The following is a 22,355-nucleotide window of genomic DNA, read 5'->3' as shown; positions in this document are numbered from 1 at the left end:
CCTACTCCTGACTTGGTGAAGATCACTTTGTCTTTCTGAACTCAGTTTCCTTAGCCGTAAAATGAATGAATTGAAAAAGTGGGAAACACTGACTGCACAATGCAGAGCTCTTCCAGTGACCACTTGTGACCGTGGACAAGTCAGTTTTAGCTTCTTACTATATCAAATGAGAGATTTGATGGTTGCACAAGAATGTCAATACCACTAAACTGTACACTTTAAAATGGTAAATTTTGTGTTATATATATTTTACTACAATAAAAAAATTTTAATTGAAAAAGCTTTAGACAAAATGACCTTTGGGGTGATGTAGTTTGATCTTTCCTCTTTCTCTTGGAATTAAGTCCAAATTCCTTAACAAAGCCACCCATAGGGTGTGCAGACCCTGGGCAAATATTTGAGTCACCCAAAATCAGTTTGTCGGCACCATTCTGGTGACCCAAGCTCACATGATCTCACACAAGAAATACTGTACTTCCTAGCAGGAGAAATATGCTTGCCAGACTGATATTCTGGAACCATCACTTGGCTCTTGGGCCCCAGGACAATCCCATAGTATGAGTCCTGGGGCATCTGGTCAACCCCACAAATGGGATAGAAGATTAAGAGTGCTCTGAAGGAGAGAAACAGAGAGTCTGTGCAGGTCTGGGTTCTGGGCACGCCACCCAAATGGCACTGTCATACCCAACTGGTTCAAAACACTAGAGAGGGACTTAGAAAATTTTGAAGAAGGCTCTCCAAAGCACAGGCCCCCCCGCACAGGTCATGGGTCGAGGCTGGGAGCAGGGGGATAAGGGTAGAGTAGGGGTGCTTAAGGAATTTGCCCATGTCTAAGTGTGGAACTTCTTAATTTGGCTTATAAACACCGTCTATTCTGTCTCAAATGTGCCAAGGAGGCTCTCACCCTTGGACTACACACCTACATAGGGTTTCTCTATCAGAACACAGATTTCTCCTTCTGCCCCAACACCTATTAACCCATTTACTTAATTAATCCTATTCATCTGGGAGGTGTTAGAAAATATTTCCTCCTAGAAGTGTTTTCTGATCCCTGGTTAGTTACTCTGACGGGCTATGTTTTCAGGTGGATCTAGGATCTTGGAATCTGTCTTCTCTTTTTCTTTCCCAAATCAATTCACCCGAATATTCAAAATAAAAGGTAACAAAATCCCTCAGGAGTAGAATACAAATTTTAAATATGCTTCCTTCTTTCCAGATGCTGGAGAGGAATGGAGTAATTCTGCATTGAGTCCTCAGGGGAGAAACCTGCATTCAGAAGAAGGAGATTGATATTAGCCCCTCCCCAGGCTATCTGAAGCCTGTTCCTTGTGGTCTAATACAGCTTTCACTCATTCATTAATTTATGCATCTATCCATCCTTCATTCAATAAGTCAACAAGCATTTTATGGCTCCCTACTCTATTTATGACACTAAGCTAGACCTGGGGCCGGGTAGGGGGTGGGGGGGGGGGAGAATCAAATAAGATAGGGTTCCTTCAAGATGTTCATAGTATATTGGACATAATCCACTCTGGGATGTAGTTAATGGTGTTGTGCCAGGGATGCTTGGAGAATCCTGCAGATGGGTCTGGGGGCTTTCCTGACAATTTGCCATAGTACAGGTAGTATGTAATTTATGAGCACGTGAATTCAGAAAACTGTTGTTAGGAGAGCATAAAGCTTCAAGGGTTAGACCATGCCATTACCCAGGGAACTAAAGGGAGCACAAAGCATGGGGTATTCTGCTTTTTCACATTAGACCCCAAGGCTGTTTGTATGCTTGCTACTTTGTAGCATTTCCTATAAGAAAACAGAAGCCCAAATGAGAAGCAAAGAATTATAATAGGAGGTCTTCACTGTCAAGCACCCTGAATGGACAAGACACTGAAGAGAAAGAAATAATGACAAAGTCATATCTACAGGACTTGACCATAAACAAACCCCTTAATTTGCCCCTCCAAAGACTAAGGGTCAAGGAGGAATTGTGGTGGCCCCTAATAGCTACTCTATCCGTTGGAACAGCTGGACAGTTAAAAGAGAGAAACCTCTCCCACAGAGGTGCTGAGAAACCCATGTGGGTGATTTCTGAGATTAAGAGGCTTTGCTGAAAAACCTTTCTGACTAATGTCTAACTCTGTAATCGATTTTGGACTGGTAAAGAAATGGAAATTTCTATTTGCCCCAAATTTCCTTAAAAAGAAAAGTTCTAAAGCATTTGTTCCACGACTGATATATCTACTTCTGTCCCCAAATAGAATAACCAGGAAAGATTAACAGGCTGCCTGGTGTTTTCTCAGTGCCCTCTGCTTGGGATGAACTACTTTGAGTCTATAATTCCTTTTAGAGTGGGATGAAAGCTATGGGCCTCCTCCCCAGAAAAATGCATATAAGCCTATACACAAAATTTTCCATATAATTTCAGTGGATTCAGAGACCCACTTGAAAAATATCCATGTACCCTAGGGAATCTGTGCTCCAGAAAATATTAAAAATGTTATTTGTTGCAAAATAGAGCTTCAACTTTAGCTGCATTAATTAATGAGTCTCCAGAAATATTGGACAGTGGTTCTCAGGTTAGAGGTTTGTGCGGAAGTTCCAAGGGAGGAGCGAAGTCAGTAGCTATGGAAATGGGCACAATGACAGAATCTAACCATGTGACAGTGACACTACTCCTCCTAGTTAGGGTGGCCAGATAAAATACAGGATCCCCAATTAAATTTGAACTTCAGATAAACAGCAAATAAATTTTTAGTATGTCCCACACATATTTGGGATATTGTCTTTGTGCTGCTATAACAGAATATCATAGACTAGGTGGCTTAAACAACAGACACTTATTTCTTACAATTCTGGAGACTGCAAAGTCCAAGATCAAGACACTGGCAGAATCAGTGACTAGTAAGGGCCCACTTCCTGGTTCAGAGATGAACATCTTCTCACTGTAACCTCATTTGGCAGAAGGGGCAAGGGAGCTCTCTGGGGTCCCTTTTATAAGGACACTAACCCCATTCATGAGGAGAGCTCTACCCTCATGACTTAATCACCTCTAAAGGCCCCACCTCTAAATACCATTACATTGGTTATTAGGATTTAACATATACATTTCAGGGGGACACAAACATTTAGTGCATTGTTTATACTAAAAATAATTCACTGTTTATCTGAAATTCAAATTTAACTGGGTATCCTCTGTTTTGATTTGTTAAATCTGGCAACCCTAGTCCTGGTCAATTCTATTTTGTCAGGTTTCCCCATCTTGGACTTGTTATACCTCTGTTCTCTGTGTGTTCCTTTTGACAAGGTCTTTCTTCTCTCTTATCTCTAGATGTACCTTAGTTTGATGCAGCACTGACAAGAAACTAAGGATTATTGTTTGTTATCATTTCTCTCAACAACACAGGAATAGTGAAACTGTGTGTGCCTGTGTATATGCGTGTGTAAGAGAGAGAAAGGGCAAAACAGAAAAGTGACGGATCATTCAGAAAGAAGCTTAAGAATTCGTATTTTGAGATAAACATGACTGTTAGAAAATGACATCTAACCTCCAGTGATTATAGAAGAAGGAGGCAGTAATGTAACTAGTACACAGTTAAGATAGAGAAGTGACTTCTTACAACAAAATATGAAAAAATCCTTGAGGCTTATAGAGAGTCATTGACTCCTTGCCAATGGGAGTAAACTCTTCTTGAAAATCAGGTAGTTTGGGAGAACTGCTAGTTGCTAATGCCAATATCCATTCTCTTCTTTTCCTTAAAAAAACCCTGATCTCTGATTTTGGTCAAGGCAGTAATGTGTCTGACTAAAACGCATTTTTCATCATTTTTTGCAGCTAGAATAGTCATATGACAACCTTAGCCAATGAGACATAATAGAAGATTGTTGGACATTCTTGGGAAATAGTTGCTTTTCTGATATAGATGCTACATTTTCCTCCTTGTTGCTTCCTTCTTGCTCCTGCCTAGAGTATAGAAATAAGGCTTGGGTGTGGAATAGCTATCTTGAGACCATGAAGCAATCATGAGCTTGAAAGCCACATGCTGAGAATGGCGGATCAGAAAGGAAAAAGGAGTCTGGGCCACTGACAACTGTGGTGGGCATTGTGCTATAACAGCCTAACCCCCACCCCCACCCCAGGACTGAAGTCTTTGATCCCCACTGCTGAGGTTCTTGATAGCAGGTGTCCCTCACCTGTCAGACCTCTTTGGGAATTGTCCTCAGCTGAAGACAGACACCCCACCCCACATGACAGTCCTTTCCTGATGGGTAGCCTGCATCCAATGATTGGTTGATGAGAGGGTATAAAGCCCTGCTTCCTTAACCCAATACAGAAAACCTCTGAGGGGCCAGCTTCAGAGCTTCCCATATGATTGTCTGAGGTCTGTTGTGACCGTACCACAGCCCAACTTCTTCCTTTTACCTAATCCTGCTGCCTTTCCTTACCCCATAGGTGTTAATCCCAAGAGCACTCCTCAGTAAACATTCTGCATGCAGTCTCCATTGCAGAGTTTGCTTTCCAGAAGACCCTGACCTCCTGCTGGCTACTACGCCAGCCTACCTCTGAACTACTGGTGGCATGAGAAGATTTTTACAAAATATTGGATAAGCCACAGCAGCTGTATTTCTCATATATCCAGCCCAAAGCAATGCCTGTGCAAAATGGAGGGGTATTTTATATCTTGAACTGTGGGCTTAAAGGATTGATTCACAAGATTTAGCTTGTGTTGCTGAAGGCAAATGCAATGTAAGTGAGACTTCTGGATTGACAAGGAAAAAATAATTCCCATCTGATTCCTGCTTTGGCATATGGAGATGAGGAAAAGCCATTCCCAAAAGCTGCAGGAAAAGGCAGGGCCTTGACATTTCTTACTGGAAGGCTAATGAAGGATGAACTCCAAAGAGACTTGGCTAGATTGAAACACAAATATTGGCTCTACAAAAGCTGGCAGCCCTCTTTGACAAAAATAGATGAAGGCACAGGAAGAGTTGGTCACCATGGCCCAGAGTAAACAATTTCAGCACTAAGGATTTAATGTTCAAATGTGGATTTGTGTTGCTATTGACAAACTCCTCAGACATCATTAGTGTTAGAAAATCTTGATAAACAGAGATGTGAGACTTCATCATAGGTACCAAAAACAAAAAAAAGCCCCACAAAATTAAAAAGTAAACAAAAAAATCTAGAAAGGAGTGAAAAATAAAAATGGAAGCAAATGATTTCTCTTTCTTCTCAGTGAATGGAATATTGGAATATAAGGTTAAGTACACATTTGATCATCATATAATTTGAATAAAATGAACTCTAGGTTAAACCAAAAGTGAATCCAAGATCTCTTGAGACTACAGAAAACCTGAAATTGGTATTCTTCCTAGTGTCTCAATTAGATGCATTGCGATTATGTTGTTTAAGATGAAGCCAGAAAATCTAAAATCAGAAAAAAGTAAGGCAGTCCTGAGGGTTTAATCAATCTTCACCCAAGGCCATTGCATCATTACTAATAGATCACTGCCTTTTTTTTTCTGGGTTTTAAAATTAGCACAATAGGCTCTTCAAATAAGATAGTCATTGACATGAAAATGAGAAATATGTACTTGGTCCATACAGGTTTTGACTGCAAAGATATTTCCCAAAGTAATTTAAATCTAATGACTTCTCAGACATTTGCTTGCCTTGAAACTGGGGCAATGACAGAGAAGTACATCTGTCATATCATGAAAACCCCAGCAAAAGCAGGGATTCAAGTTTTAACTTATATGCCTGAAATTTTTAGCATAGATTTTCTTTCTCATTTCTCTGCTTTACACACCTGTACTATATTGAAAATGGTCACATTTGGCACAATAATTGCAGTCCTTTAATTTAATGTAGTTCTATAATAAAACAGTACAAGTCATTTTATACTCAGGCTAATGGATTGCTCTAGAGACCTCCAAGGATCATTCAAGAGCTGGGAGAAAGGAGAATTGAATGTCTGTGGAATTCTCTTAGACCTAGTGTTCCAAAGCATGGGGCATATTTCCTCCTTAGGATATATGGCCTCCTTTATTTTTTAGTAGTGGAATCCAGATTTTATCCATGGCAACAATGTACCCTACTAAAAAACCACACTTCCCAGCTTCCTTTGCACCTCACAGTGATCACATGACACAGTTCTGAGAAGGGGTTTGGGAGATTTCTCGATGGGAATTGACCATGTTAGCCAAGGGATATGTCTGTTGCCCATATCTGATTTACAGATGTGTTTTGCTTGGCCCATAGAGATTTATTTTTTTTAAACACTGGATAAATTCTCATTAAAAACTCAGATTTCTAGATTATTAAAAATGTATGAGGGCTTCCCTGGTGGCGCAGTGGTTGAGAGTCCACCTGCCGATGCAGGGGACATGGGTTCATGCCCCGGTCCGGGAAGATGCCACATGCCGCTGAGTGGCTGGGCCCGTGAGCCATGGCCGCTGAGCCTGCGCGTCTGGAGCCTGTGTTCCACAACGGGAGAGGCCACAACAGTGAGAGGCCCGCGTACCACAAAAAAAAAAAAAAAAATGTATGAGATGTGATCCATCTTGCATTCCCATGTTGCAGTAATGGGCTGTGACTCAGTAACCATACAGCCCCTACTTCTTTCTATTGCCTTACTGTCTGTGATACTCCTTTCTTCACCTGCCTCACTCTGTGGGCGTTTGTTTTGTAAACCTTGCCTTAAACCATAGTCTGTCTCTCTCATTCTTTTTACTTTCTGTGTCTTATTCCATGTTTTATCTGTCTGTGCCTTAGCCCTGGATGACAGATATGTCCTAAAACTCATGCAGTGATCATGCCCAGGGAGGGCTTTCCCAAAGTTGCAGCATGTGTGAGTGAATAAATGGGATTATTATTCACTCACTTTAATATTTTAGTTACTGGTCCTGAGCTTGGATCACAGGCCATATTTCAAGGTGAAGTGGACCACATGAAGTGGTCCTAGACTGCTCATTTGGCCTTAAGGATTAGAACTGCATTATAAGACAAACCTCAAGGAGTTTTTACTATATTCTTTTTCCAAAGACAGCACCAGAGGACATGTGATAGGGGGTTAAGTGGTCCTCCCTTCTGTGAGCTATGAAAAACTAAAATTTATGGTTTTATCATTCATCTACTTGACAAAATACATTTTGATTACCTTTATTTTCCTTACTCACATCATTCTCAGGGGTTGTGGGTACCACAGATTATACCCATTGAATGAAGTAGTACTTTTTCATAAAATTTCCCAAGCTCAAGTTTCACAGGACCTTCTGCATTCCAGATTTCAGAATTGAGTGATCAACCTATCTGTACTGCTCTTGATATTAGAGGTTATTATTGTCCCACTTCCTAGCTTTTACCATTCTGAATTGAAATATTCTCCCCCTTTCTTTCATTTGGCCTTATAAGGCAGCCTTCTATCTGGTGGAACTCTTGTTTTCAATCAGCCTAGCTGCCCTTTCCTGACACTTTTTCCAGGACCATTGTAACTTTCTCAAATTTCAGTAACCAAAGATACACAAAGTTTTATTGGAAAGAAAAATTATATTTCTTTTGAATGATATTCAACAACTGACTGATCATTTGAGCTGTAGTGCCACATTGAATTGACATCCTGGAATGATGTTACTCCTTTGGTCATAAGCAATCATAGAGAGTAATTCCATTTGTACATAGATTTTGGATTATTTATTAATTACTTTTTCTTATATTGTTTTTGAGTTTGTCACTTAATGACACAGTACAATGATTCTAAATTGTGGTCCTTGGGCAAAAGCATCAGCATTCCTTAGGAACTTGTTAAAAATGTACATTCCCAGCCCTCACCCCAGACCTACTGAATCAAATGCTCTAGGGGTAAGGCCTGACAATTTTGTTGTACAAGCTCTCAAGGTGACTTTAATGCACACTCAGATTGGAGACCTACTGACATAGTGTTCTGTAAGTGAATGTGACATAGTGATAGAAAAATTAATAGGAAAGGAACTTTCTACTTAGAATTAGAAAAACTGGAATGTAAATGAGTGGAATATCAAAAGTATCTTGTTGTAATGTTCTTTTTGCTTTTTAGGATTTATGGCTATTAAAACAATCCCTGGCAATGTGTATGAGGTGTCAATGTGTCATATTTGAAGTAGTACTATCTAGGTTTGATGATCTTACTATAATTAGCAGGGGGAAAGGAAGAAATATGAGAATGGAGAAAAGAATTTAACCTGAGAGGAGTTTAAATATTTATACGTGCAAATATTAGCAGAGAGAACACAGAGCCCAGAAAGGAACCAAAACATAAAGGAATGTTAATAATAAACCCTGCTAATAGGTAATGGCAATCGCCCAGTTCAAAATAGAATTGTCAGAGATGCTCATAGAAGTAGAGGGAGGATTCTGAGAATCAGAGCTTCCATTCATTTCACAAATGATTATTGAGTGTCTACTCTATGCCAAGCATTGTTCTAGGGGCAGTTGTTCTTGTCTTGTCCAATGAGGGATAATATAGAAATTTTAAGTTCTGCCCTCACAGAACTTAGTCTAGTGGAGGTCATGAAACACCGAATGGTCAATTTTAATACGATGTGACAGAAGCCATGTTAGGGGATGTGCCAGGTAGCTGTGGGAGCTCAGAGGGGAGGCGCTGAACTGAGACTCCGGAGACGATGGGGGTCTCGGTTATGGCCACTGTTTAGAGCAGAGGTATAGTGTAGAAGCGAACTGAAGGAGATTAGTAAAGTAATTTTCTGCAGCTCATTTCTAATTATCTCTCTGAGGTGGGAAGTATTAGTCCCGGTTCGAGGTTTTAATAGAAAGTGTGTATGTTATAAGGACATGTGACAGAGGGGAGAGATCTTGGACCATGGAAACCAAAATTCTTGGCAGAAGCACAGGAATGGGTCCAGAGTCCTCTTTGAAACCATTTCTAATCTTGGAAAGCACAGGTAATAGTAACATTGGGGAGAGTGCTCTAGCCAAGAGAAAATGAATCTGTTAAAAAAATCTTTGAAAACAGAAGACCTGAATATTCTCCCTGATAGGTTGTTATTCTGAGATCCTCTCAGGAGGAATTAGAGCCATAGGAGCTCTTAAGCATAAATAGTTTTAAGAATATATGGGGGCTTCCCTGGTGGTGCAGTGGTTGAGAGTCCGCCTGCCAATGCAGGGGACACGGGTTCGTGCCCCAGTCCGGGAGGATCCCACATGCCGCGGAGCGGCTGGGGCCGTGAGCCATGGCAGCTGAGCCTGTGCGTCCGGAGCCTGTGCTCCACAATGGGAGAGGCCACAACAGTGAGAGTCCCGAGTAACGCAAAAAAAAAAAAAAAAAAAAAAGAATATATGAGGGCCATGTTTTGGGTCCCCTTGTTAGTAGTAACTTTGGTCAGAGGACTGTTTCTGATGGAGCAGGAGATGGCTGATGGAATTCCCAGGGAAGCACAGTATAAAAAAGAAAGAAAATAAAGGGGGGAGGGCAAACAGCCTGTGACTTATTTTATTTCAATTTTTTGATTTTTATGTTTTTATTTACTGAAAAAACTTAATTTTAAAGAAGGTAACACTTATTGAATGTTTATTATGTGAACGGCTTTCAGTTTGTTTTAAACCTGTAACTTTAAGTGTAACTGGCCAAGAAATTCATCAGTGGTAGTTAATGTCAAGAGAGAGAAGAAACAATAGAAAGAACAGGGTTACATATAATTCTTACCAGATCCAGTCAAATAGCCATTTCATTAAGTTACTTTAAGTCAGGCAAAGTCATGGAGACTATAATTGAGGCTAAAAATCATTGAATATTTAAGCAAAAGTATCGTTTGGGGTTATCTTTTCCCAGGTCTCTTCTGAACCTTTTTATGAGAATGGGCAACAGCTACACATTTGTATATACAAGTCACCTCTTTGTGTGAGCAGATTCTCTATTTCTCAGTCCTGATGGTTTACCCACATTGATTTTGTTCAGCTTTGCAAAGTATTCTGAATACATGATCACTGTTACAGTAAAATAATTCTAACTTGCCTATCTTTGTGTATAGCCTAATAAAGGGAGTCTCTATATAATTCTTTCAGTATGTTAATTTGCAGCAAATAATTCAGCCTGTACAATATGCTCCTTTCCATTCTTGAGCAAATCCTTTATCCCACCAAGATCAAAGGATCCCACTTATTTTTTGAGTGACTTCGTCCCTTTGATATGTTAAAATAATCTCCTATTATTGGTTTCAGAGAACTTGCAAGGTGTTCTTCAAAGCATTTTTGTTGTAGTTATTATTCTCCTCATTTATAATTGATTGGTTTCTTTTATACTCCCTTACCAATTTAGGGGAAATGCCCTCTTTTTTCTCTGATGATTTATACGGCTCTAAAAGTTCTCTTTTTAGCTCCTACTTCTAATGCTTATTTTCGTTCCTTGGTATATGCTTTTCTTGGAAAGCAAACAGCAGTGAGGAAGTACATAGGCTTTTTTATGGATTATTGACTTTGTAAAGTTCTTCCTTTCAATTGTCTCCTAAATAGGGCCTATATTTATCACATTTCCCTTTTAAAAAATCTAGATTGTATGGGATGGGTTTCTTGGTTTTCCCCTGTCCCATGAGGATGTGGAATTTAATTATGTTATTAATTTTTGCCTAGTGCCTCACCCACAGCAATCTCTAGGGTCCATTTCTGATCCTGTTTAGGATGAAAGTTCCCTCCTTGTGGGATTTAGAAAGCAGTCCTCAATTTATTAACATCCAGCCCCTACCCGTACTCTCATCTCCCATCCTGATTGAGCAGCTGGTTACTTTATGTTTGGATAATTAAAGTCTCTTACTATTATTATCTGGATAAAATTATCAGCTTCCCCAATTCTATTTAACATTTTATGTCTCATCATTTCTCTTGAGTAATCTATAATATACATTTTTTCAATATGGAGAAGTTTTAACATGAATTCTTTTTACAATCGAAAGTTTTTATATGAAGAGTTACAACATGAGTCTATCCTGTGAAGTTTATTCAAATAATACTTTTTGAGTGTCTGTTATATATCAGTTCTAGACACTGAGGATAAGCAGAAACTGAAATCAAAATCCATGCGCTTATATTCTACTGAGGGGTGGGGTAGGGAGACAACAAAGAAATAATTCGTCAGATGTTGGTAAGAGCTAAAAAGAAAAAAAAATATGTAGGATGATAGTTTAGAGTAGCCCTTTTCTACCAGTTCTAACAGAGAATTAAGCTCTGATGCCCAAAGACACCCTTTATATACAATTAATTAACTTCTCTCCTATGCACCTAGAATGACACCAGCAGTGTACAATCCTTGGGATATGGGAGGAAACAGTCACTGAAATTGTTTTCTGTAGGGCTTAATACACTCATGGAACCCTGATAGAGAAAGTTGGGGTGACAGTTGTAGTAGGTAGTGCTGCTTTGGATCAGCTGACCAGGGAAGGCGTCTCTGACAAGAAGTCTTTTGAGCAGAGACCTAAATTTAGTGAGGGAGGAGGGCCCTGCAGATGCAAGGTTAGGGTGAGGGGTAGAGGGCGGTGGCCAAGTATTCCAGCCAGCGACAAGGGTGGGCTTGGTATATTTGAGGAAGAGTTAAGAAGGCCAATGTGGCTGGAGCTGAGTTATCAAGGGACAGAGAGGTAGGGATAAGATCAGAGAAGTGGTTGGTGAGGGGTGGAGATGGGGTGATGAGGCAGCCAGAGGCATTTCAGCTCAAGTCAGTTCAACAGAGATGCACTGAGCTCCAACTGTGTGTCATGACCTGGGGGTTTCAGAGATGAATGAACCATGGTCTCTGTCATCTTGCACCTGACAATATAGATTATATCACTTGGCTCACACTAAGTAAAATAGTGTGATAAATGCTACACCTTAACAATAAGCAGACAGGTGGCTGTAGGTTGAGTCCTCCCAGAAGCAGCTCCTGAGACAAGCATTCAGGTGCTAGTGATTTATAAAGGAAGTGCCCACAAGGAGGAGGAATTCATAAGAGCCAAGGAAGGGTGGGATTTCAAGCAACAGACTCGGCCTGATCTATGGGGAGTTCTGTAGTGTAAATTACACTGCAGAATTTGTCACATTTTAAAGCAAAAGAGCTGTTAGTCATAGGCTGCCCAACAGGGTTGTGTCTCTCTCAGGCATTTTTGATTCCATATAAGTGAGGTGGCTTCAGTGTCAAAGGTAATCCTCTGAAGATTATCACAAAGGGAGTAGAGGGTGGGGGATGGTGTGAACACAGAGCTGGTGAAAGGGATTCAAGAGCATCTTGGGGCACCAACAGTCTCCATCCTAGGGCTAACAAAGTTTCTCAGCCTACAGGGTAGGGATTGAAAGACAGGCATAAAATAGTAAGCTTTGCTTTGGTGGAAACCTTGCCTATTTGCTTGTTGCTATGTCCTCAGCATCTAGTCCAGTACTTACTCACCATAGAGAACCCCAGGGGTGCTTCTGAGTGAGAATGAATACATGCATGAATGACATTCCAGGCCCAAGAATTAGTCTTGAAAATTTTTAAGTATCATTTGGTGGAAACCACATGCCCCAATATTACATCTTCATAGAGGATGCTAAGCTCTTCTGCATAGGAATGGCAAGGTGGTAGAAATATAGTTCAGAAATCTGGGAGATATAGTCATAAAAATGTCATATACACTTGAGTGTGACCAAGTGAGAAGTGATGCATCTAAGGGACAAAAAGTCCAAACTACTTAGAGTATGATGTGTTTTATTAAAACTTACAAAGAAGGACTTCCCTGGTGGCACAGTGGCTAAAAATCTGCCTGCCAATGCAGGGGACACGGGTTCGAGCCCTGGTCTGGGAAGATCCCACATGCCACGGAACAACTAAGCCTGTGCACCACAACTACTGAACCTGTGCTCTAGAGCCCACGAGCCACAACTACTGAAGCCCGCATGCCTAGAGCCCGTGCTCCACAACAAGAGAAGCCACTGCAGTGAGAAACCCGCGCACCACAATGAAGAGTAGCCCCCACTCGCCACAACTAGAGAAAGCCTGCGCACAGCAATGAAGACCCAGTGCAGCCAAAATAAATAAATAAATTTATTTTTAAAAATTACAAAGAAAATAATTGGTGAAGACAATCTGTAAATTTTCAAGAAAATATGTACGTGTGTCAGCAGCTAGTTTGTTGTGTGACTTGGTTTCGGACTGAGACGGTCTTTTTATCACAGAGAACTTGCTTAAATGTAGATAAGAATCAGTATACGTGAGTGGCACTAGGATGTAGAGCTTGAAATCAGAGTTGTGTCAGGCACCAGAGAGGGCTGAAAGGTTCCCCCTGGGTGCCAATTCTGATTGGTTGAAGTGGGAGGTCACTAACACCGGGTTGAGAAGGAGTCTGAGGCCATATCCACGTTTAGAAGAATACTACTAATAATAGCTAACATTTATTTAGCACGTCCTACATGACAAACACTGCTTAAACACTTTATATTGTTTAATTAGCTCATTAACAAATGTAAGAGACAAGTACTTGTATTGTCATTATATTTCCCTTTTGCAGATGAGGAAACTGTGTAATCATTATATCTTCCAAGGGCCAAACTGTCCAGGTTTATACAGCTGGTAAGTGGAGGAGTTGGGATTTGGGCCTAGATTCTACTCATAATCACTAGAATAAAGTTGAATGTCATGACTGATTAGAAAAGGGAGGAAGGACATATTTGCCATCCTTGCATTCTGGTCTCTTCCCCACCTTTCAAACACCGTCCATCCCCTTTAACAGCCAGTCAAATTAAACTACATTCTCTTCCTCAATGTTCCAGCCTCTTGTGATTTTGTATGGGCCGTTGCCAGCGCTGAAACACCCTTCTGCTAGTCTTTTCCTGGCTAACTCTTACTAGTTCTTTGGAATTCAGTTCAGGTACCACTTTTTACAGAAAGCCTTCTCTGATATCAATAAGAATCAGTGTTCCTTCTTTCTGCTTTCTTATAGTGTATGAGCCTCACTTGTAACATAACACTTTTTATTTTGAATTGTGATGACTTAAACTTAACTTAAAATGAGCTAAAAGACAGGGTTCATGTAGTGTTTTTATTGAATGAATGAGACTTGATTGCTCTCCTTATCTCTGTTCCACAGTACTTATATAGTCTTCTAAAAGTTACCTGCACAGGAGTTGGACCACATGGAATTTCCAGCTCTGTTATCCATTTCTTATATCAGTTTGGAAGTTCCAAACATTTTATTCAGTAAGAATTTTTCTCATTTACATTTATGTTTTCTATTATATGCATACAATATGGTGTTTTCTTCCATGAACCATTCTCTCTCCTTTGTGGCTAAGCTTGCTAAGTGTGGTATCTCCATCTAAAAAAAATCACCTTGTTGGAAGGGGTACATGGGGGCTTTGACTTTATTAATAATATTTTATTTCTTAATTTGGGGGAGGTATAGAGGGGCATATCATATGCTTTAAGTATGAAATATTCCATAAAAATATTACAAAAGAATATATATCTTTATAGATAATATAAAGAATATAAAGAACAGAAACTTATCTTAAAACGTCCACTGTGTTAGGCTAAATCTGTAGACATTTACACTACTAAGTGGAAAAAAAGGTACCAGTTATTAAAATACAGATACATAGACATAAAATGGTTATCCTGGCAAGATGGAAACTAGAATCTTGGGTAATCTGTGGGTCTTCATGAATGAGAAAAATTAAGTTTAGAGAAGATATTTATTGCTAGAGAGATAAAAACATAATTAGCAATCATAAAGCAGTCTGTGGGGCTTCTGACCAGCATGGAGCAATGGGTGGATTTCTGGAGACTTGGTTGTTTATGTCTTATCTCTTTCTTTTCTTTTCAAATATTCCTAAATCTCTTACTAAGCAATTTCTGGGGGGGTTGGGAGGGAAGGGACGGAGGAGGACTTGCATAAGCTAACTCCTGATTTATATCAGATACTAACCTATCCATTTCCTGGGATAGGACAGCCAGGTTATACTTGTGAGGCAAGCAGACTGAGAAACAGAAAATGAATGACAGCCTGGATGTTGTTTTTTCAAATTCTTATTCTCAAGCAAGAATTTCTTTGCTTCTCAATGCCTCTTTTTGTAATGATGACACTCACAAAGAGAAAATAAATTCTTTTCTAGTTAAAAATTTAAATTACTGATGCTGGTTAAATATCAGTGAAAAATGTACTTATTTTACCCAGTAGATAAAGCTAGAAGTTTACAAGGTGAGAAAAAATTCCCCCCATTTGAATGCTGTGAAATACATTTTTAATAAGTGTGAGAGCAGAGGGAAGTTAGATTGCAGGCTTACACATCAGCCTTCCATATTTCTGATGTGGCAAACAAAGTCATTTTTTTTTTTTTAGATAAGTTTTTGTGATGTGTGTGTGTGTTTTTTTAACATCTTTATTAGAGTATAACTGCTTTACAATGGTGTGTTAGTTTCTGCTTTATAACAAAGTGAATCAGTTATACATATACATATGTCCCCATATCTCTTCCCTCTTGTGTCTCCCTCCCTCCCACCCTCCCTATCCCACCCCTCTAGGTGGTCACAAAGCACCAAGCTGATCTCCCTGTGCTATGCGGCTGCTTCCCACTAGCTATCTATTTTACGTTTGGTAGTGTATATATGTCCATGCCACTCTCTCGCTTTGTCACAGCTTACCCCTCCCCCTCCCCGTATCCTCAAGTCCATTCTCTAGTAAGTCTGTGTCTTTATTCCCGTCTTACCCCTAGGTTCTTCATGACCCTTTTTTTTTTCTTTTCCTTAGATTCCTTATATATGTGTTAGCATAAGGTATTTGTCTTTCTCTTTCTGACTTACTTCACTCTGTATGACAGACTCTAGGTCCATCCACCTCATCACAAATAACTCAATTTTGTTTCTTTTTATGGCTGAGTAATATTCCATTGTATATATGTGCCATATCTTCTTTATCCATTCATCTGTTGACAGACACTTAGGTTGCTTCCATGTCATGGCTATTGTAAATAGAGCTGCAATGAACATTGTGGTACATGCCTCTTTTTGAATTCTGGTTTTCTCAGGGTATATGCCCAGTAGTGGGGTCGTATGGTAGTTCTATTTTTAGTGTTTTAAGGAACCTCCATACCGTTCTCCATAGTGGCTGTATCAATTTACATTCCCACCAACAGTGCAAGGGGGTTCCCTTTTCTCCACACCCTCTCCAGCATTTATAGTTTGTAGATTGTTTGATGATGGACGTTCTGACCGGTGTGAGATGATATCTCATTGTAGTTTTGATTTGCATTTCTCTAATGATTAATGATGTTGAGCATTCTTTCATGTGTTTGTTGGCAATCTCTATATCTTCTTTGGAGAAATGTCTGTTTAGGTCTTCTGCCCATTTTGGGATTGAGTTGTTTGTTTTTTTGATATTGAGTTGCATGAGCTGCTTGTAAATTTTGGAGATTAATCCTTTGTCAGTTGCTTCATTTGCAAATATTTTCTCCCATTCTGAGGGTTGTCTTCTCCTCTTGTTTATGGTTTCCTTTGCTGTGCAAAAGCTTTTAAGTTTCATTAGGTCCCATTTGTTTATTTTTGTTTTTATTTCCATTTCTCTAGGACGTGGATCAAAAAAGTTCTTGCTGTGATTTATGTCACAGAGTGTTCTGCCTATGTTTTCCTCTAAGAATTTTATAGTGTTCAGCCTTACATTTTGGTTTCTAACCCATTTTGAGTTTATTTTTATGTATGGTGTTAGGGAGTGTTCTAATTTCATTCTTTTACATGTAGCTGTTCAGTTTTCCCAGCACCACCTTTTTCACAGAACTAGAACAAAAATTTTCACAATTTATATGGAAACACAAAAGACCCTGAATAGCCAAAGCAATCTTGAGAAAGAAAAATGGAGCTGGAGGAATCAGGCTCCTGGACTTCAGACTATGCTACAAAGCTACAGTATACAAGACAGTATGGTACTGGCACAAAAACAGAAATATAGATCAATGGAACAGGATAGAAAGCCCAGAGATAAACCCATGAACCTGTAGTCAACTAATCTATGACAAAGGAGGCAAGGATATACAATGGAGAAAAGACAGTCTCTCCAATAAAGTCACTTTTGAGCAAAATGGCTGTTGTTGGCAGAGTGTTCTGAGGGGACCTCACTAATTCAGTTAAAAACTAGGTCATACTCCACTACAGCAAATATTACTCCATAGAAGAACTCTGTGCAACAATAGCTTTCCAAGATCCTAGCATTAATCACTTTTTGTCACAAAATATAAGAATTTGGTAAAATCCCAGTAAAGAGAACTGAGACTCTCTTGGAATACTTTAAAATAGACTCACATTCTTTATTTAGCTATCATGGCAGACTAATAGCACAGCTTGAGAGTTTGCCTAAATGTAGATGTTCTGTATCAGGAGGTACAACTTGGACCCAAGTTTAACTAGTGGTGGCTTCAGAATTGTTACAGGAGAGAGGCTAGAGGAGGTTTGGTGTGGGGGCCTGGGATTCTGCATTTTAAACAGGACTCTAGGTGATTCTGTTGCACACTTTGGGAAAAGCCTCAGAGAATAACTCTTAATAATGCAAATAGAAATTTGCTTTTAGTTAAGAAGGACATAAAACAAGTCAAGATATCACCAGAGAGTTCATCAGTTTGGTGTGGTTAACAAAAGGTAATATGTTCTTTTTGCAATATTTACTAAACCAACTGGAATTAAACCTAGTTGTGAACCTGGCTTTTAAATTTAGTGTACTGAATAGTCTTCTGAGTATTTATTCCTTATGAATTATTTTTGGCCTTAAAAAATCTATTCTCACAAATTATGTGGAAGCGTTTCTTGTATTTCCAGTCTTTATGTCATTAGTGATTTGTGTTGCAGAGTTGATTTCCCTTGTTAAACAATGAGTTCCTCAATCTAGCAGCTTATACAGGCATTCTCAAGCATGGCTGGATACAAATCACCTGTGGAACTTTTTAAACCCATAGTTGCCCAGGCCCCACTCCTCACTCCACTCGCAATCTCTAGGCACAGGACCCCCAAAACCTATTTCCTTAAAAGCGTTAATGTACACCCAAGCTTGAGAACCAGTGGTTTAAAGACAGCACAATAAACTTTCTCTGAGACTTTCAAACACATTTTTCTTGGTTAGACGTTTCGTTACTCCAGCTGCAGCCAGAACCATTGTTGTGCTAGATTCAGTGCATTCCCTGCAACTCTGAGCTTTGTGCTATGCTATCTCTGATAGAGACACTCGTGAACAATGTCTGAGATTGTTAAGCAGGCTTCACTTGTAGGGCTGATAAGCCAGAGGCCCAAGACACACTGACAAGGGTGAAGTTTTCTCTAAGTGACAGTTTGATCACCTTGAGGAATAGTGAGAGAAAACTTCTGGAAGCAGTGTCACACCACCTGGTCTGAAGTAGGAAGAAGGTTTTAGAGAATGCAGCACTTAGACCTTTGAATCACTTTGGTGCAGTCTTGAGTAATAAGGGATTGACTGTGTTGAACAACAAATATTCTAGTGGCCAGTCTGAAAATACTTAGATTTAGGTCAAGTTTTAGAGATGACAGAGGCATTGGGCTTCCTGAATTCCAGACTCCGGAATTACTGGCAGAAGTCTATCTCGACAATTTCAAAGATCCCTAAGATAGGATATTACAACCTCTCTGGCTTAGTTTGGATAGTTCTGGCCTGAATTGTCCAAGATGCTGCAACAATTAGCTCCCTACATGTTATTCCTATATGTTTCTTCCTGAGTTTGCCTGTGTAGCTCTGTGACAGACTGCAAGTTTCCAGAAAGCAGAAACCACTCATGTTGCTTCTCTGGCCAAGAGTATAGCACAGTGACACACATGCCCAATACTCTAAGATGACCTAGTTCTCGATAAGGAGCGTCCAACCAAATCAGCACAGATTTGCGTCCCATGGGCCAAGGATGGTTGATGTTGAAATTAAACATACCTTCCCTCAGCCTGTGCCCAAACTACGAGCGTCACCAGAACACCCCTTGTTTAGTCAGTCACTGGAATGCTTTCCATCACTTGAAGAAGGAAAATGTCTTGAAACTTTTAGATAACATGGAGCGGGGGTTTTAACCATCATTTTCTGACAAATGTCCTCAAAATATTGCTACCCAAAGCGTGGTCCTCAGAACAGGAACATCATCATCACCGCTTAGAACTTGTTAGAAAGGCAGAGTCTCAAGCCCCCATCTCAGACTTAATGGATCAGAATCCTCCTTTTAACAAGATGCCCAGGTCATTCTTATTCATATTTAGAATTTGAGATATCGATTGATCTAGTAATTGCTCAATCAAGCGCCAATTAACCCCCCAAACAGACACTCAGCCCGTTGTGCACACCTCGCACCCGCTCCACTCGGTAGCAACCGAACCCCCAGAGACATCGGAGAGGGTGCTGCCGAGGGCAATTTGGTGATTGGCTGGCACTACCACGTGACCGGGGCTGGTCCTCCCGTGCTACTGGATTGGCTCTCGCGGACGCTGACGGACAGGGCCGGGGCGGGCCAAAGCTGGGTCTGAGAGGCGCGCGCGGGGGCGCGAAGGCGCGAGAACGCGAGTGCGCGTGCGCAAGCGGTGGGGCATTTTTTCCCGAGCCGTCGGAGGGAGCCGGAGCGCTTCTCCCGAGGTAAGAACAGCCGCGGGGCGGCCTCCCTGCCCTTCCGCTGCCGGGTGCGGGCCAGCGGGGAGGGAGGAGGTCTGGGGTTCGCCCGCCCGGGGAGCCTCGCTTGGGAGAGGATGCAGACCCGGGCTCAGCCATCATCCTCGGTGCCTCGGTTTCCCTTTTTCTGCCCTCTAATGCATCTGCCCATCCTCCTCACCGCGGTGACGGGTCCGCCTGAGGGGAGTTGCCTACCTGGCAGCTTCGCCTCAGCCTTTGTTTCCCGCCCGGGGGGATGCTGGTATCGACCCCCTCCCCAGGTAAAGGGTGAAAGGTGGTGGGGCAGGGGCCGGGGAGAAGATATCTTTAATTCAGTGGGACCTGTCACATGTGAAAACGAAGAAAAAAATGTGGTGTCTCTTTGGCCAAGCCGCGGGACTCGAAGTAATCCGGCGGCGGCGAGCAAAGCCGAATTCCTGGTGCAGCCGTGCGGGCGGTGGTGGGGGCAAGGACCGGTGGGCCAGCCCAGGTGCACCGGTGCAAGGCTTCTCCGGACCTGCCCGCCAGCTCTCAGTCCCCGAGCTGCACCGAAATTGAACGCTTTCAGCCTGCTGAAGGAATCCAGAGATCCGTAAGGAGACGGAAAATGATGATTTTAAAAGCAGTTGGGCACTGGCGGAGCAGGTCTAAATGAGAGGCTACCATAAGAAATTACAGCGAAACTGATGACTGGTAATTGTGAGGAGGGAGATGCCTGCAGTGAACTGCAGACCAGACCATCACACTGATATTCTCCTTCAAGAAAACCTTTTTCTGAGGGGCGGGGTGGGGAGGGGAGGGCGTTTATCTCTGTAAACTGGTTATCTCTGTAAACTGAGGTTTTTCTGGGCTGCCGAAGCAAGTAATGACTTATTTCCAGCATGTTAATGGGCTGTAGGGAGAAGGGAAGGCAGGGTCTAAATTACACCCATTTAGATCTCCTTAATTCTTTGAAAAGTGCATGTTTAAAGAAGACCATTGGATGCCAAACCTGCTTGTGCATGGGGGGTGGGGGGGAATGTCTCCTTTAAGTCATACTTTAAAAAGGGAGGCATCCCCTGCCTCTTTCCTTCTGCATTTCCCCAGAACTGCAAATAGCATGGGCAAAAAGTCCCTTCAGTTTTCCACTGGTTAATTTGTTAGATATACCTGGTAGTCTGCTCGGTAAGAAATGGTTCAACTAACTGTTATTAGGAAGATTTTACTGTATTCTGGAGTTTCACTGTAATTCATTTAGAACTTACTCTGGTAGGAAATGGACAACAATCTCTCCGGTTCCTGGTAGCTACTGCTTCAAAGGCTTTTTATTACTCTTACCTTCCCCATACAAAGTTTTGTGTTTTTTTAGGAAACAGTGTGATTTTTTTTTAGGCATCTAAGGCACACCCCATGCCTGTGAAATGCCTACACTTGCTAAGCAACCAATTTACTTGGCAAGTTCAAGCTAACTGAAGAGGGAACACTTAAATTTGTTAGGGGGAATCAGAATTAACATCAGCTGTAACAAATCAACTTTTGGTGGTTCTCTGGGGTGAGCGAAAGTAAAAGAGAAGGTGCTGCAAAGCTTGTTGGGAATATAACAAATTACTCTCATAAAGTAAAATATAGATTGTCACCTGACAGCTTGGAATAGTAAGAATAATTTTAAAATTTGTCAGTGATTTGTTTTTAGCTGGTATGCAGTGGGGAGAGGAAGGAATTCTGAGGCTGGGGTAGGTGGTATAGTTTGAAAAGGTATATGCTTATGTTTAGAGAGAAAAATGTCACTTTTGTTATATAAATACACAGAGGGCATGCAGTGTTTATCTTTAGCCTGTGGAAGGGAGGCAGGGGTTTTGGAAAGGTTGAGAAACACTTATTAGGTTACACAAGGGAAAACAGAAAGATTGGCAGGCTTAGTTCATCTTTAGGGAAGCAAGGTACCTCGGTGACCTACAGGACAAGGTTTATTTTCTGAGTCGATAAAAGCCCACTAGTGTAGCTTTCAAAGCAACAACAAAATCATTTCCTTTCTGTTGTTTCTGTCCCCTGGGTCAGGGAGGGGGGGGGATAGAGAGTGAATGAGAGAGATTAGAGTCTGACCTGCATGCCTAAGCAGTAGCGTCCTTTGAGCAGGATCTGTGTCACATTGTGTAAATCTAAGAGCCTTCACGTTGAGAGAGGTCTGAGCACCTTCCCTGGGACACTTGCTGTAAGATGGAGCGGGATAACATTGCCACAGGTGGGGGCACGGGTGAGATCATCTGATACAGAAGCATGGGGGGGAAAGGAGAGCTAGGAAGTGTTTAATTCAGCGAGGCTCAGCCTTGAGGAGCCTTGAGGAGGCATTTCTAGGCAGAGCCGCCTCACTGTTGGCTAGACTGGCTGGGCTTTTTGTGACTTACAGAAGACCTGCCCTTCACGATGGGGGCTCCTGTGGAGTTCCGTGTCTCAGATTGTAAGCATCAGTTATGCTTGTAATGTGCTCTAGAAAAGAAAGGCTCACAAAGACACAAATCTAGGCTACCATTCTTTCAGATCCTTGGCAAGTCACCCACTGGCTTCCAGAAAACAAGTTGTGCCCTCCCTACCAGTAGATGGCACTGCTGTCTCTGGGAATTCCTGGAAGAGATGAAATATAGAGCTGGCAAACCAGCGGTGTGTAGCCTCTAGTATAGATTTTGAAAGGCTGTATCGGTTCTCAAAGAAAATCTAAAAAAAAAAAAAAAAGTTCTGAAAGCCAGAAATGTTGCTCTAAGGTAGGGATG

At 41.2% G+C, this 22,355-nt stretch overlaps 1 protein-coding gene across 1 annotated transcript in view; it reads left to right on the top strand.

Annotated features, from left to right (window-relative positions):
* Nucleotides 1-19,559: 19,559 nt before the first annotated feature.
* TMEM108 (transmembrane protein 108) overlaps nucleotides 19,560-22,355 on the top strand; it is a 370,861-nt gene continuing 368,065 nt past the window's right edge. The window contains exon 1 of the mRNA XM_082655535.1: nucleotides 19,560-19,596. The gene's annotated coding sequence lies outside the window, so the exon portion shown is untranslated. The remainder of the gene's footprint in view (nucleotides 19,597-22,355) is intronic.

Source organism: Grampus griseus (genome assembly GCF_964374135.1).
Source record: "Grampus griseus genome assembly, chromosome: 5".
Lineage (NCBI taxonomy): Eukaryota > Metazoa > Chordata > Mammalia > Artiodactyla > Delphinidae > Grampus > Grampus griseus.
This window is presented reverse-complemented; position numbering and strand designations above follow the sequence as displayed.